Source organism: Saccopteryx leptura, chromosome 4 (genome assembly GCF_036850995.1).
Source record: "Saccopteryx leptura isolate mSacLep1 chromosome 4, mSacLep1_pri_phased_curated, whole genome shotgun sequence".
NCBI classification, from domain to species: domain Eukaryota; kingdom Metazoa; phylum Chordata; class Mammalia; order Chiroptera; family Emballonuridae; genus Saccopteryx; species Saccopteryx leptura.
Window position 1 is genome coordinate 196832995 of NC_089506.1, and position 13637 is coordinate 196846631.

Consider the following 13637-nt stretch of genomic DNA (forward strand, 5'->3'; position numbering starts at 1 on the left):
GACACAAAGGCCACCCTGCGGAGTTCACACCCAAGAATACTGTGTGTGGGTGCTGGGCCCGTGCATTCAGGGGCAGGTTCTTTAACTTACTGATTCATTCAGCAGGTGTTCATTGGGAACTTACTGTATACCAGGCCCTGTTCTGTGTGTGGGTGCTGGGCCCGTGCGTTCGGGGGCAGGTTCTTTAATTCATTTATTCATTCAGCAGGTGTTCATTGGGAACTTACTGTATACCAGGCCCTGTTCTGTGTGTGGGTGCTGGGCCCGTGCATTCAGGGGCAGGTTCTTTAACTTACTGATTCATTCAGCAGGTGTTCATTGGGAACTTACTGTATACCAGGCCCTGTTCTGTGTGTGGGTGCTGGGCCCGTGCGTTCAGGGGCAGGTTCTTTAACTCACTGATTCATTCAGCAGGTATTCGTTGGGAACTTACTGTATACCAGGCCCTGTTCTGGCACTAGGAGTGCAGCCGTGAACAAAATAGAAATATTTCCTCTCTCATAGAGCAGACAACAAGAAAATAAATATGTATTATAAACTAAGGGAACAGAGTCTGGGAGTTGAGGAACTTGTTCTGAGTAGTATAGACAAGGATTGTTTTGGGGGGTAAGGAAGTATTTAAGCAGAATGGAAGTCATGTGAATTTCTAGAAGAAGAATATCCCATGCAGAAGGCATAGCAAGTGCAAAGGCCCTGGGGCTAGAACAAGTTTGGCCTAGTTGCAGCACAGCAGGAGGCCAGTGTGACTGGAGTGGCATGAGCAAGGGTGTGAGGGTGAGAGGAGATGACAGGACAGAGGTGGACAGACCATCATCCATCGTGGGGAGTTTGGTGTTACTTTGAGTAAGGTGGGAAGCATGGGATGATTTTGAGCAGGAGTGACATGTGTGACTGATGTTCTAACCGGATTCTTCCCTTGCTACATGGGGATTCTACCACAGTGGAACAAGAGCAGAAACAAGGGCCCAGTAATAAGCCAGGTGAGAGATCACCAGGTGGTTTCAACTCAGATGGGCGAGGATAGGTGCTCAAAGCTAGAGGTAAACTGAGGAAGAGGGAAATTAGTTAATAACCAGTCTTAAGTCTTTGAGGACCTGAAGTGTCCCTGCACACCCTCGGTGGAGTCCGGGAGCCATAACCAGCGGGGACCCTTTAAAGAAGCCACATATATTTAACCTAATGAGAGAAATGACAGGCTTGGGGGCCGTGAGTCCTTTCTCCAGGTGCTTAGAGAGACAGCCTTACAAAGACAACCATGTATGGCTCTGGATAAGGAAGGGTGTCCCTCAGCCCAGCTCTCCCGCAAGACAGGCTACTCTGGCGACAGTGAGCTCCTGGCCCTGGACGTGAGGCCTCATGAAACCCGCTGCTGGGATGCTGCAGGCACCGGGGCCACCCCAAATCAGAGTCGCCGATGCCGTCCATTCCTCTGATATGTATGGGGTTTGCTTGCCAGCCCCTGAGCTTTGAATGTCGAACAAGAGTCAGTGACAGCAGAGAGGGGAGACAGTGCTGGGTGCTGAGAGGTGAGAATGTCCCTAAAGGGACTGCCATCCAGGCTTAGGATGAAGAGAAGGGTAGCTGTGGCCAAGCTTGGAAGCACCAGCACCGTGTCTGTGCTGGTGCTCGAAGGTGTCTGTGCGTCTGAGTGCATTGGGGACAAGGGGTGAGGAGAGAACCGGGCCGCTTCCTGCGCCGTGGAAAATACGGCTGCGGTGTGACGAGCCAGGGGGGAGCAGTGGGGATGCAGAAAACGCCGCCGTCTCCTAGGCGCACAAGTTCTCTCGAGCGGGGACCACGGAGGATGTGCAAGGTGAGCTGGTCGTGGCCAGGGGGGGAGCCTGTCTTTATTTCAGATTTTTACATTTTGCTCATCATAGGACAGGGCCTGAAGGTCATGGCCTGCCTCCTCTGACACTTTACTAAGGTCAGACTGAGGGAGGTTAGGCAGTCTGCCCTGAGAGCCGGGAGAGTTCTCTAGTCAGCAGGTGCATTGGGGGGAGGGCTTTCCGAGAATCTGTCTGAATCGGGAGTAAAGTGCTTTTCCCCCCACAGGGAGGAAATGAGTGTGGCTGTCGGTCTGTGCCACCTCATTATTTATTTATCTATCTCTACTAATCTTCATCTAACATGCCTCATTGCCCTCTGAAGGCCCTGGAGAGGTTGTTTGTAGCATTTGTTTGGTTGAATTTGTTCTTGAAATCTGGTTGCTCATTAATCGCTCCCCTGGAAATACCAGGGAGGAAGTGAGTCTCCTTGAGGCAGGCCAGCTGACGCCAAACCCAGGGCGTAACTGGCATTTGCAGGTAAGGGCCCAAGGAGAAAGCCCACTTTTATTTTCCACGTGAAAGCCCTGTGCCCAGCGACATCAGGAATCGGGAGGGTGGCTGCCCCAGGCGAGGCAGAGAACCAGGAGGGAAGCTTGTGGGGAGGGCCGAGCCCCTGCTTGGGGGGACACCGACAGGCAGTGGAGGGGCTCCCCTGGGAGGCTCCTGAGGTCTGAGGCTGCCGGGCCCACCCGCCTCGTCCTGAGCCCCGCCCCGGTCCCGGACTCTCTTAGAGCTGTGCCCCAGGAATAGTCCATGCCTTCCCATTGCCTTCGAGTATTTTTTTTTAACAGAGGCCTCCGAAGAGAGGACAGGCTCCCAGGGGTGTGGTGCCCTCAGGGAGGCATTGGCCAGGGGGGCTGTTTGGAGAGGTGGGTCTTTCCTGAGAGCCCGGTGCGGCCCGGGCGCTTTCTGCACACCCCGGTAGACCTCCGGCCTGGATGGGCCCACCCCTCGGCTGCCCTCTGGGCGTTGCCACCTCGCTCCACGTCACAGCCGCAGGGTTGTCTGCAGACGCTCTCGGTCCTGCGCAATCACCCTCTCGCGCTTTCTCTGGAGGGCGGGCCCAGCCACCAGGGACTCGGCCAAAGCAGCCAGACTCAGTTGTCTTCCACATTGCAGCGTTCTCTGCCTGTTTATAAACATGTAGCACTGTTTCACAAAATTCCCATTTCTCCCTCACGTGCCGTTTCCGGCAGGGTCCATTTCCTGCCCTGTGTGGGGGTCCAGCTGCCATCCCAGGGGCGGGGTGGGGTGAGGTGCAGGCCCACTCTCTGCCCCAGGGCTGAAGCTCTGTGGTCTGAACCACACTGGCCACCTGGCTTTTTTTTTTTTTTTTTTTGGTGCCTAAATGGACCACTTGTGTCTGATTTGGGGCACTCTCAGGTGAGAAGGGTTGAAGGAAGCTTGGCAGGCCTGCAGCAGGGCCACTGAGGATGCTGCTGGTGGATGTGTTGCCCAGTTAGAACCCCTCAGAAGGCCGGGCTGCAGGTTCCGGTAATGCCCGGCCCTCTGAGGCCTCCCCAGGACCAGACACCCTGTGCCCGACCTTCCTGGATGAGAAGCTCCCATTTAAAAGCACGGAGGAGCTGGAAGACCAATCAGAGACTGCATCTCCTTACACCACCGTCTGTGGACCGTGGAACACAAAGCTGTACAAGTCAGAAATGAAATGAATTCTGGGGGTGGATAGAAGGACAAGGGATAATTAGTGGAAAAGCAAGATTATTTTCCCTGAGTTAGGGGGACTGTGTCCTGAAGGGTAATGATGGCGTGTAACACCAGAGTGGCAGTCCACGTTTTGCCATTTATGCGCCACATGGCCCAAGTTCTTTTTCTTATAACTTTGAGGTTTCATTTAAAGAAGGAAAATTATAAAACTAACTTGACAGACTAATTGTGAAAATTAAATGAAATTGCCTAACCAGCGCCTAGTCCCGGGCCTTGCCCCTTGGAGATATAATCGGCACTCTCCCGATGATTCTCAGGGCCACGGCAGTGCCGCTTGTCAGGCCTCGAGGGTCACAGGACTGACTCGGAACCAGGTGTACGTTCAGAGGCCAGAACCCCTGAGAAACCTGACTGCACCGGCCATGTCTGAGACATCGCTCTGTGCTGGGATTCTGAGGAGGAATCAAAGAGACTGGAGGGTGGGGGAGACGGTTCTCAGTCACTTGACAATGTGACGGGGCCATAAACAAGTCAGCAGTGGGCAAAGTGGACACACTCTGGCCGGAGAAGTAAGGGCAGCTGGAGCGTCCAACGCTGACGGGGGACCTGGGGAGGAGTGGGAGAGGTGGGGATGGTGACGAGTGTCATCCTTAGATGGGATGGCCGACAGCAGGGCCCGTGGGCCAGAGAGGATGGTTCCAGGGGGAACGGAGAGACCCTCGCTGTGCCCAGAGCACAAGACCTCAGTGGGGGAGGTGGGAGCAGGTGAGCTGGACCCAGTCTCCCCGGCTCTGTGGGTATGGTTGAGAACTTCACTAAAGCGCGATGTGGAGCCACAGAGGAAGGGAGGTGGGGAGTGCCCAAGTGCGATGTGCCCTTTAGAAAGGTCACTCCAGGGGGGGAGGTGTTAGGAGGCTGCCGCAGTCCCCCAGGAAGACGACGGGTTGAGGAAGTGGCTGCAGCGTTAGGAAGAAGCACGCACTTCCCAAAACCCATGTCGGAGGGGAGGTCAGATCCCGGCGATACACTGGCTTCGACCTTATAGGACAGGGGTGCTTCCCAGGTGTCTGCTGCGGATAAGTAGGTGAGTTCCTGGGCGCCATCCCCCAAGACGGGTGAACAGATGCCATACCATCAGTTGCAGGTGAGGGTGGGTAGAGATTTGAGGTGACCGAGGAAAACTGAAACAGCTTCAGTGAGGACCAAAGAGGGGGCTTTCCAGGGAGACCTAGCAGGCATGTGAAGGACCCTCTTGAGGTTTGGGAACATACGTTGATAGTGACAATAAGTGCTTGTAATTGTTCCCCATTTGATTGAGTAGTTTGGACATTGGTTCTGAAATTGCAGACTTGGTCTAATTCAACCTGGTGGTTTTGCCAAGAGAGGACAATAGCGGGGCAGTGATGCAAAGGGAGGGGTGCAGGCATGGGAAGTGGTGGGGAATGGACCACCAGCTGCGGAGGAAGGAAGAGCTCGGCACAGCAAGGCAGGAGGGGCAGGCTGGTATGTGTAGACTGCCAAGGTTCGAATCCCAGCTCAGCCACTACCTGTCTGGGTGGTTTGTGTCTGGATCTTAATTTATGAAGGTGGCCGAGTGACAACACATAGAGGTCAATGCCATTGAAAGAAAAGTTTAAGGTTTCTAGCAGTCTCCTAGAAATGAGAGCTGTGTCATGCCACGCAAGGCCACAAGGGGAAATATCGGGTATGGCAGAAGGAGCAAGGGGGACCACCTAGGCAAGGGCCTCTATTGGGGTTTCTGCAGGGAAGGCAAGGCAGGCAGGTAAACAGCTTCAGATGGACTGGTTTGCCCTGGCCAGTTGGCTCAGTGGTAGAGCATCAGCCTGCTGTGTGGATGTCCCAGGTTCGATTCCTGGCCAGGGCACACAGGAAAAGCACCCATCTGCTTCTCCATTCTTCCCCTTCTCCTTTCTCTTTCTCTCTATCTTTCTCTCCCCCTCCCACAGCCAAGGCTCCATTGGAGCAAAGTTGTCCTGGGTTCTGAGGATGGCTCCATGGCTTCTACCTTAGGCACTAGAATGGCTCTGGTTGCAACAGAGCAACACCCAGATGGGCAGAGCATTGCCCCCTAGTAGGCATGCCAGCTGGATCTTGGTTGGGCACATGTGGGAGTCTGTCTCTCTGCCTCCTGGCTTCTCACTTCAGAAAAAAACAAAGGGCCCTGGCCGGTTGGCTCAGCAGTAGAGCGTCGGCCTAGCGTGCGGAGGACCCGGGTTCGATTCCCGGCCAGGGCACACAGGAGAAGCGCCCATTTGCTTCTCCACCCCTTTGCCACGCTTTCCTCTCTGTCTCTCTCTTCCCCTCCCGCAGCCAAGGCTCCATTGGAGCAAAGATGGCCCGGGCGCTGGGGATGGCTCTGTGGCCTCTGCCTCAGGCGCTAGAGTGGCTCTGGTCGCAACATGGCGACGCCCAGGATGGGCAGAGCATCGCCCCCTGGTGGGCAGAGCGTCGCCCCTGGTGGGCGTGCCGGGTGGATCCCGGTCGGGCGCATGCGGGAGTCTGTCTGACTGTCTCTCCCTGTTTCCAGCTTCAGAAAAATGAAAAAACAAAAAAAAACAAAAAAAAAGAAAAAGAAAAAATTGACTGGTTTGGACAATTCCAGCACTTTTGTTCCACTTCTCTGGCACCTGGCCCTGGGTGATTTAGGGCAGGGGAATACTGGCTTGGTGTGTGAGAGTTAGATAAGGAGGTGGTTCAGAGTGTGAGCTCTGGACCACAGGGGAGGGGTAAACCACTTTGGCTGTTAGTTTGGCCTTGGGATTAATGGCTGCCAAATAGATACAAAAATCCCCAAAACATAGGACACTGGGTGTCTTGGGGCAATTTGCTTAAACTCTTTTTTCCTCTATTTTTTTGTTTCTAAAATGAGGAGAATATTAACACATTTCTCATAATGTAATTCTGTGATTGTCTCGTTATGTGATTGAGTTAGTAAATGTAAAGTGCTTATTACCACATAGTTAAGTATGAGTTCTTATTACTTTGTTATTATTATTTTATTATTAGAGTCATTATGTGGCCTGAGACTCTTCTTCCGAACAGGTTTCATGTCAGTAAGTGAATGAAAGAACCAGTAGAAAAGAAAAGGAGCCTGAGGTCAGAGTGGGTCATTCCGCGTGTGGCCCGGGCATGACTGTGGGATCGGGGAATTGCTGTGGAGGATGCGGGTCGGTGGAGTTGGGAAAGTTGGGACATTTCTCGGCACCGGCTCAGCGTGCCACTCACGGATTAGAATCACGCAGAGTCCCTGTGCACAGCCGGCATTGTAGACCGTCTGCTCCATCTGTGAACTAGTGGCACAAATATGGAGTGTGGTAAAAGATGAAGAGAGGGGGTTGCCCCTTCCTTGGAGGGTCAGGAACTGCTTTCTAGGGAGGGTCCCTGGGCCTTGGAAGGTGAGTGGAATTTGGATGGGCAGAGAGGACGGGAGAGAGCGGTCCTTGTATATAGGCACAGCATGGACCGTGCTGAGGTTAGAACGGACAGGCAGGCAGTTAATGGGAATGGCAGGGGAGTAATATTACTCCCCTCTGAGAGTGGAGGCTTGGGCCAGAGTAACAGATGGAAATAATGGAACAGCCCTTTTGGTATTCTGGTTTGGTACAGCCCTTAATGTGTAGGTGAGACCCGGAAGTCTGGCTTCCCGCCCGTGATGCTGTATGAGGGATGCACATTGCTTTAAAAGGAATCAACGGGGAAAAAAGAGAGAGAGAGATTTGTGGAGACTCGAATGGCACTGGGTGCTTTGATAAGACCCTCCTGTGGATGAAGCGGTGCCTAAGTGAACTGCATCCTCATATCCAGTTCACACACATGGGAGAAAGACTCCACAGCTGTGCCCACCAGCGTCCTGGAGATGACAGCTGTCCGTCACCCTCATCAGGCTGGTTTCTCTAATCTACCACCAGGAGGGCCTTGGGGATGGCTCCGCTCCTTCCAGCAGGGGACGCTGCACTGGCTGTTACCTCTGCCATGGAGCTGAGTGATTGTGAGTGGCTGGGAAACATTGAAAGCCCTACCAGGGTTCTCAAACTCGCGCGCGGCCCGCCCACCAATTTTGTGCGGCCCGCAGACTGGCCCGCAGATTAATCCATGAAGTTTGATTAGTCTGCGGGCCGCACAAAATTGGTGGGCGGGCCGCACGGCCGCGAGTTTGAGACCCCTGCACCATAACATACAACCAAAAGTGGCCAGAAATGCTTTCAGCTGGTAAATGCTTGGTGAGCATACACAACTCCAGTCGCCCAGTGTCTGCTGAAAAGCTAAGCACCGTAAACGTGGTGCTTATACAGCATTGATTGTTCCCAGTTGCAATGGGAGCCTCTCACTATTGCTTTATCCAGTTGAACCTTCAGGTTATCTCATCAAGGCTAAGGAGATGGTGGTTGATTACGGGAAGAATGCCGCCTTTCTCGTGAATATATCTTCAGCACCATTGGCTCTGAATAAGGCTAATCCTGTCTCACAACCTGGAAGCCATGTTATTTAGAAAATGAAGATAAGTGCAAAACAAAGCAAGAGTGAGAGGAAAAAAAATAACTTTAATCGTAGAATGTCAGAATGCTGACAAAAAGATAAATCAGACAACATTTTTCCCCTGTGAGACTTGCATGAACGTGATTTCTTTTGGTTACGATTCCACTACTGGTGGTTAATTTTCAAATCAATCATTTAATAGAAGCCCTTTTGCTTGGAAGAAAAGATCGAAATGGCCGCACAGACCTCACATTGCCAATGAAAATCATGCAGGCTTGGTTTTACCTCTTGGAAAACCTGTTTGTGGAGACATGAAAAATATCTCTTGAAATCCATATTCTAAATGTTTTCTTTCTTTTCCTTTTAATTTTATAGCTAGCCATAGCCCCCAAAAGAAGGGCCCATACTTCTGCAAGGAGTCTGTGATAGAAACAAGGGGTCTGTGAAGTTGGTCAGGAATATAAAATGCGTGTTCATGTTCCCTCATCACGAACTGCTGTCAGTGATTGTTTCGATTGGGGATGTAAGCCATAGACCTCCGTACATTGGCCATACCTGCGCCCCTGTCTCCGGTACTGACCACAGGCACACGCACATCTATCTCATCCTAGTTCTTGAGCATCTCTTGAAATACTTAGGTAACCTCCTGTCTCCTTTCAACTTTACGGTAGTTATTAATGCATTAAAGACACGTGTTACTCTATCACGATGTTTTACATATTTGCTAACTATATTTCGTCACAATTGCGTCCCCTGTAATTCTGTGCATTTTGTTGTATTTAAAGCGTTTTTGTTATGCGAACGGCTCCATAGGCTGCACCAGCTTGCGCAGATGTCCTTGTCACAAATGTTTAAGGATCTATGCCTAGCTCCAGACATGAAGATTCCCTAAGCCTGTTAAAATGCAGATGCCCGGGCCCCTGCCCAAACCTGTGAAATCAGGACCGCGGGGACATGTGTGTTTTTCAAAAGCTCCCCAGGTGATAAGGCTGCAGCCAGCCCAGGTCAGGGAGAACCTCTGACTTAGATCATCTGAATCCCAGTACCCAGGACTTGAGAACTGGAGGGTTGGCCGCACTGCTGAGAGGCTCCTTTGTACAGACACTTGTGCAAGTATGTGTGGTGGGAAAGAGCGCAGGTGTTTAAGGGGGTCAGGTTGGCATTTGGGCCTCTCATTTAATGTGTGTGTGCCAGGGGCACGGTCAGTATCTCCCTGAGCCACAGCCCCCTTGGCTATAACTCGGGGAGGACCTGCCTCAAGGGTCTGTTGTGAGAATGAAATAAAGACCATAGAGCACTTTGCAGAGTGACTGACACCTAGTCTCAGCTGCCACCCATGGTGCTCTTGTTTGTGAGCCCGCAGCAATTCCAAGGCTGAGCAGGGAAGCGGTGGTTAAAGAATGACAGCAAGACCCGGCCTCCCAAGCTGACTCGGGCATTTCCCCCCACAGGTTACAGTGCAGCTGTGTCAGAGCAGCTGCTCCCTGCGCTCCCAGCAACGACTGCGCCTGCCCCATGGGCGGGGCTGACATGTCACCTGGCGTGCAGGCTGTCTGCAGATGCCCCTTCTGCGAGGCTGAGAGTAGAGCTTCACTCCTGGCGGATCCCACTCTTGGCAGGGAACAGAGTGTCTTATTCTGCCAAAGAAACCCCTTTTTGCCTGCGGGCCAGAGCTATTGTTTTTCCCCACGTGGAAGCACTTTATATCTCTTCTGTTTCTGAGAGGACATTGAGAATGTTTTCTTAAAGTGGGCCTCTAAGATAATAACAGAAGGTGCTGTGGTTCTGTGGGCAGCTGTCTACCTCAGATCCTGCAAGATTAAATTCTGTGAAGAAAGATTTTCCTTTACGGGCCTTCTTCTAGGTTCTCTAGAACCTTCTATTGGTCAGTCCTAGCTGGGCTCTCCCAAATAGCATCCTGTCATGAAATCCAGGGAAAATGTAGGAAAGATACTGTATTAGTCAGCAAGGGCTGCATAACAAAGTACTTTAGCCCAGAGTGGCTTAAATAGAAGAAATGTATATTCTCACAGTTCTTATTATAAGGACCCCTTTCACACTGATTAGGGCCCACCTTATTGACCGCCGTTCACCTTAATTCCTTCTTTAAAGGCCCTATTTCTAAGTACAATCCACATTCTGAAGTACTGGGAGTTAGGACTTGAACATATGAATTGGGGAAATACACAGCTGAGCCCATAACAGGCGTGTTCTCCTCCCGCCCCCTAAGCACTCCTCATAGAATGCAGGTGCGGCAGGAATATATAGGAGCACATGGCATCTGCTGGGAGCATTAGACAGGATGAAATTTAATCACCGGATGGATTGTGCTTCCGATTCTGCAGGACAAAGGCCTGGGGTGACCCCTGAAGGAACCCAAAGCTGATGGTTCTTTAAGCTTTCAAGATCAATGCTATTCAATGTCATTCTAAGAAGTTGGAGCAAATCTCAACCCCTAGCACCCCAGGGTTCTCACAAAAGGAAAGAAGGAGGGTACAGTTCAGATAACACAATGCCTTTCCTCTGTTTTCTGTGAGCCAGACAGCGGCTGGACGGATTTTGGTCAAGCTGGCTCTCTTTCTGACTTGTGTTTTCCGTGAATGGGTAGTGTGCCGGCTGCCCACGGCTTGCAGCAGCCGAAGTCAGCAGGTAGGAGATGACATTTTAGCATTGTTCAAAGAGTCCACAGGCCTGGAAGGGGTGCCGGACATGGTGTTAAGAGAGCAGGAACAAAGCAGCGCCAGAAAGAACTGTTTAAAAATTTAAAAGACCATTTCTCTTTATCAGCTCTGCTGCTGGCTACTATTCCAGCAATTTCCAAAACATGAAATTGGCCCCAAGCAGGGTGAAGAATAGAATGAGATGGGGCAGATCAGTGACATTTTCAATATCCACGGGCAGTCTCCAGCCTCCATGGAAGCTGAGGAATGAATTGTTTTCTGGGAGAGAAACAGAAATAAGATTACTAGATTGGAAAGAACCTCGGGGAGTCTGCTTGCTTCAGGGCATCTAGTCCATTCAAAGCGTGGGATTCCTGTATACATTTTTAAATTCTACACACTTGAAAGTAAAAAAAAACGAGATGGAGAGTATCTGGGATGGGTCACTCTGTCCACGGGAACAAACAAACCCTCCAAATCTCAGTGACTTAACTGAGACTTTAGTAAAAACCCATTAGAGATACTCATGGTTGGCAGGAAGCCTTCATTCTGGTTATTCAAGCCCTCAGTTTCTCCATGTGTGGTTCTTCCACCTCCAACAGGTGACTTCCAAGGTCCCTGTGCAGTGGGAGAGAGGGTAGAGAAGGCACCCCGGTTTCTCAAGCCTTGGGTGGAATGCCTCCCCTAGGCTCACATGCACTGGTGAGGAGTCTTCCAGTACACCTAGCTGCAAGGGAAGCTGGCATGTGGGGGCCAACATTACAGCCTGTGCCCCAGAGAATTTGGCCCAGATCTTTCCTATGGGTGGCGTCGTGGTTGGGATAGGATAGGTCTGTCAATACAGGATTATGGGCCCAAGGAGAGTGTCACATGATTCACTAGTTCTGTTGGGAATTAAAAATACATGTTAGAGTTCAATGACACGGACTGAGCTTTGTCACTTTCTCAGCATGGGAGTATCCCCTGGAGTTGTTAGGATCCTTTCTTGACCAAAGCCTTATATGTTTGCATTAAAAATAATTGAAGAGGTTGTGAAACCTACTGGTGTTGTAACTCTTCAGGCTGCAAACCCCCAGCTGCTGGCCCTGATTCACTTAGGAGGCTCATCTGATGGTTCTGAAGCCTCATTATGTGCCATGACCCAAGTGAACCAGGATCCGTGTTTGTCTTTCCCCTGCTTTAAATTATCCAACATCCCCAAGAGCAGTGCATCAAACAAGGGCTCATAATTTCTGGTCTTCAGACTCCCCTATGGGGCAGCTTCCTTACCCATCAGACCCCTGCCCAGGTCCCATTCACTGTCAGCCATTTTGTCCCGAGTGCATGGGCTCTGCTCTGTCCTGCCTCATGGAACATCATCTCTGTCCCTTCGCTGGCCTAAAGCTCATCATCAGCTTCAGAAACCCCACACATTTCCCCCGCATCCATGGCATCTAACCCCATTACTAGTCCAGCATTAGTTGACATTCTTAATAGTTTAGGTAAAAAGAAGAGGCTGGGATGGAATCGTTAGAAGGATTCTGAGGTGGCCCCAGCCTTGAAGAAAGCAGAGGGTGACCCAGCTCAGGAAGGCAGGACCAGGGTGCTCCCAACCCGCCAGCAGCCTCAGCCGAGAACCTCCTGTCTATCCGGCTGCCGGCAGGGGACTCACTGTCTCCACCGCCTCTGAGTGGAATGGGAGGTGGACTAGCCTTCTGTTTAAATTTAACTTATAATTCCTTTTCTCACTCTTTTGCTTTGTCGACACTGGGAACCTGAGTGTGTGTTCATTGGTCAGTGTGGTTCCCTGTGTGGACCAGTTCACAGGGGAAGGAAGTTGATCATGTCGTCTTCTCGGCTGCAAGAGAAACTAGAACCCTCCCAACACCTGGATAGTGCTTCCTCGCGATCTCCTACACACAGGCCAGTGTGTTTGAGGGTGCCGTTCTGACAGGGACAGCCAATTCTGCATTTCATAGGTGGCAGCAGAGATGGGCGACAGGTGGGAGGCCTAGTACGCCCCCCAGTTCCTTCTGCTCCAGGAACTGGGGAGGAAGAGCAGGAGCGGCCACTTCTCGTGTCCTCTGTTGGCGCCTCTCCACCTCTGCCCTGCACCGCAGGTTAGGGCAGCCAGACAGCGATGGGGCTGGGAATCCACACCTCCTCTTTCTGTAAGCGTCTCACCCCTGTGCTGGCTGGCCCGTCTGAACCTTGTGGGAGGTGTCTGTGGTCATCATCTCAGAAACACCCTCCTGTCACCGTGGACTTCCAAAGGGTGCTCAGGGTCCCTCTGAGGGGTTGTCCTTAGTCTCTGAGCCTCCGTGAATGCCCACCACTACTTTATAGCAGCTCCGCTCTAGGAAATCCTCGGGCCTGACCCTCCAAGGGGAAGAACAAGAAGGCCACAGGTCTGCTCAGCCTGGCAGGGCAGAGCCTGGTCCACTAGAGCCTACATCCAATAGCAGGTCTCTGCCATGGGCAAAAGCCTGCGTGTGCAGGGACTCAGGGTGCCCAGCTGGTGAGAACTGTGGCCCTTCCCCAGAGTCAGCAGATCCCATCCTCACCACGGTCATCGGGTCATCCTCTCCAACCTGTCCCTCCTGTGGGCACCACACAGAGGTCATTGTGTCATCACTGCTTGGGACACAGCTCATTCACCCATGGTTGCACTCATGGTCAGCAAATACTAGCTACCATGTGAGTGTGTGTGTGTGTGTATTTCCCAGCATTTAGCCACCATTGTGCTAAAGAGTTTCACATACCTTACCCTGTTCCTTTCTCACAACAGCCCTCGGATCAGGTGCTGTCAGCACTTCATAGCTGGGGAAACCAGAGCTCAGAGATGAGAGTAGCCAGGCTGCCATGTAGCAGAGCCAGATGTGAACACCGTGCTTCAAATCTAGCACTGACCTCCCATGATTCCATGCTCTGGAGTGGCCCAGAAATTGCCTGTGGGAAGTACAGAGCCAGCGGGCCCAGTAGAACGTTGGCACTCCGTTCTGGG

General features: G+C 51.8%; 1 protein-coding gene and 1 non-coding gene across 4 annotated transcripts in view; both read left to right on the forward strand.

Annotated features, from left to right (window-relative positions):
• The window catches only part of GALNT17 (polypeptide N-acetylgalactosaminyltransferase 17), a 458160-nt gene that overhangs the window by 394343 nt on the left and 50180 nt on the right, over positions 1–13637 (forward strand). The window contains exon 1 of one of the 3 annotated variants that reach the window (XM_066382458.1): positions 2246–2306. The exons of the other annotated variants lie outside the window; for them this stretch is intronic. The gene's annotated coding sequence lies outside the window, so the exon portion shown is untranslated. Of the gene's footprint in view, positions 1–2245; positions 2307–13637 lie in introns of those variants that run through there. 3 annotated transcript variants of the gene reach the window in all.
• On the forward strand, positions 5307–5382 carry TRNAS-GCU (transfer RNA serine (anticodon GCU)). The gene has a single exon. It is a non-coding gene; the product is annotated as a tRNA-Ser (tRNA).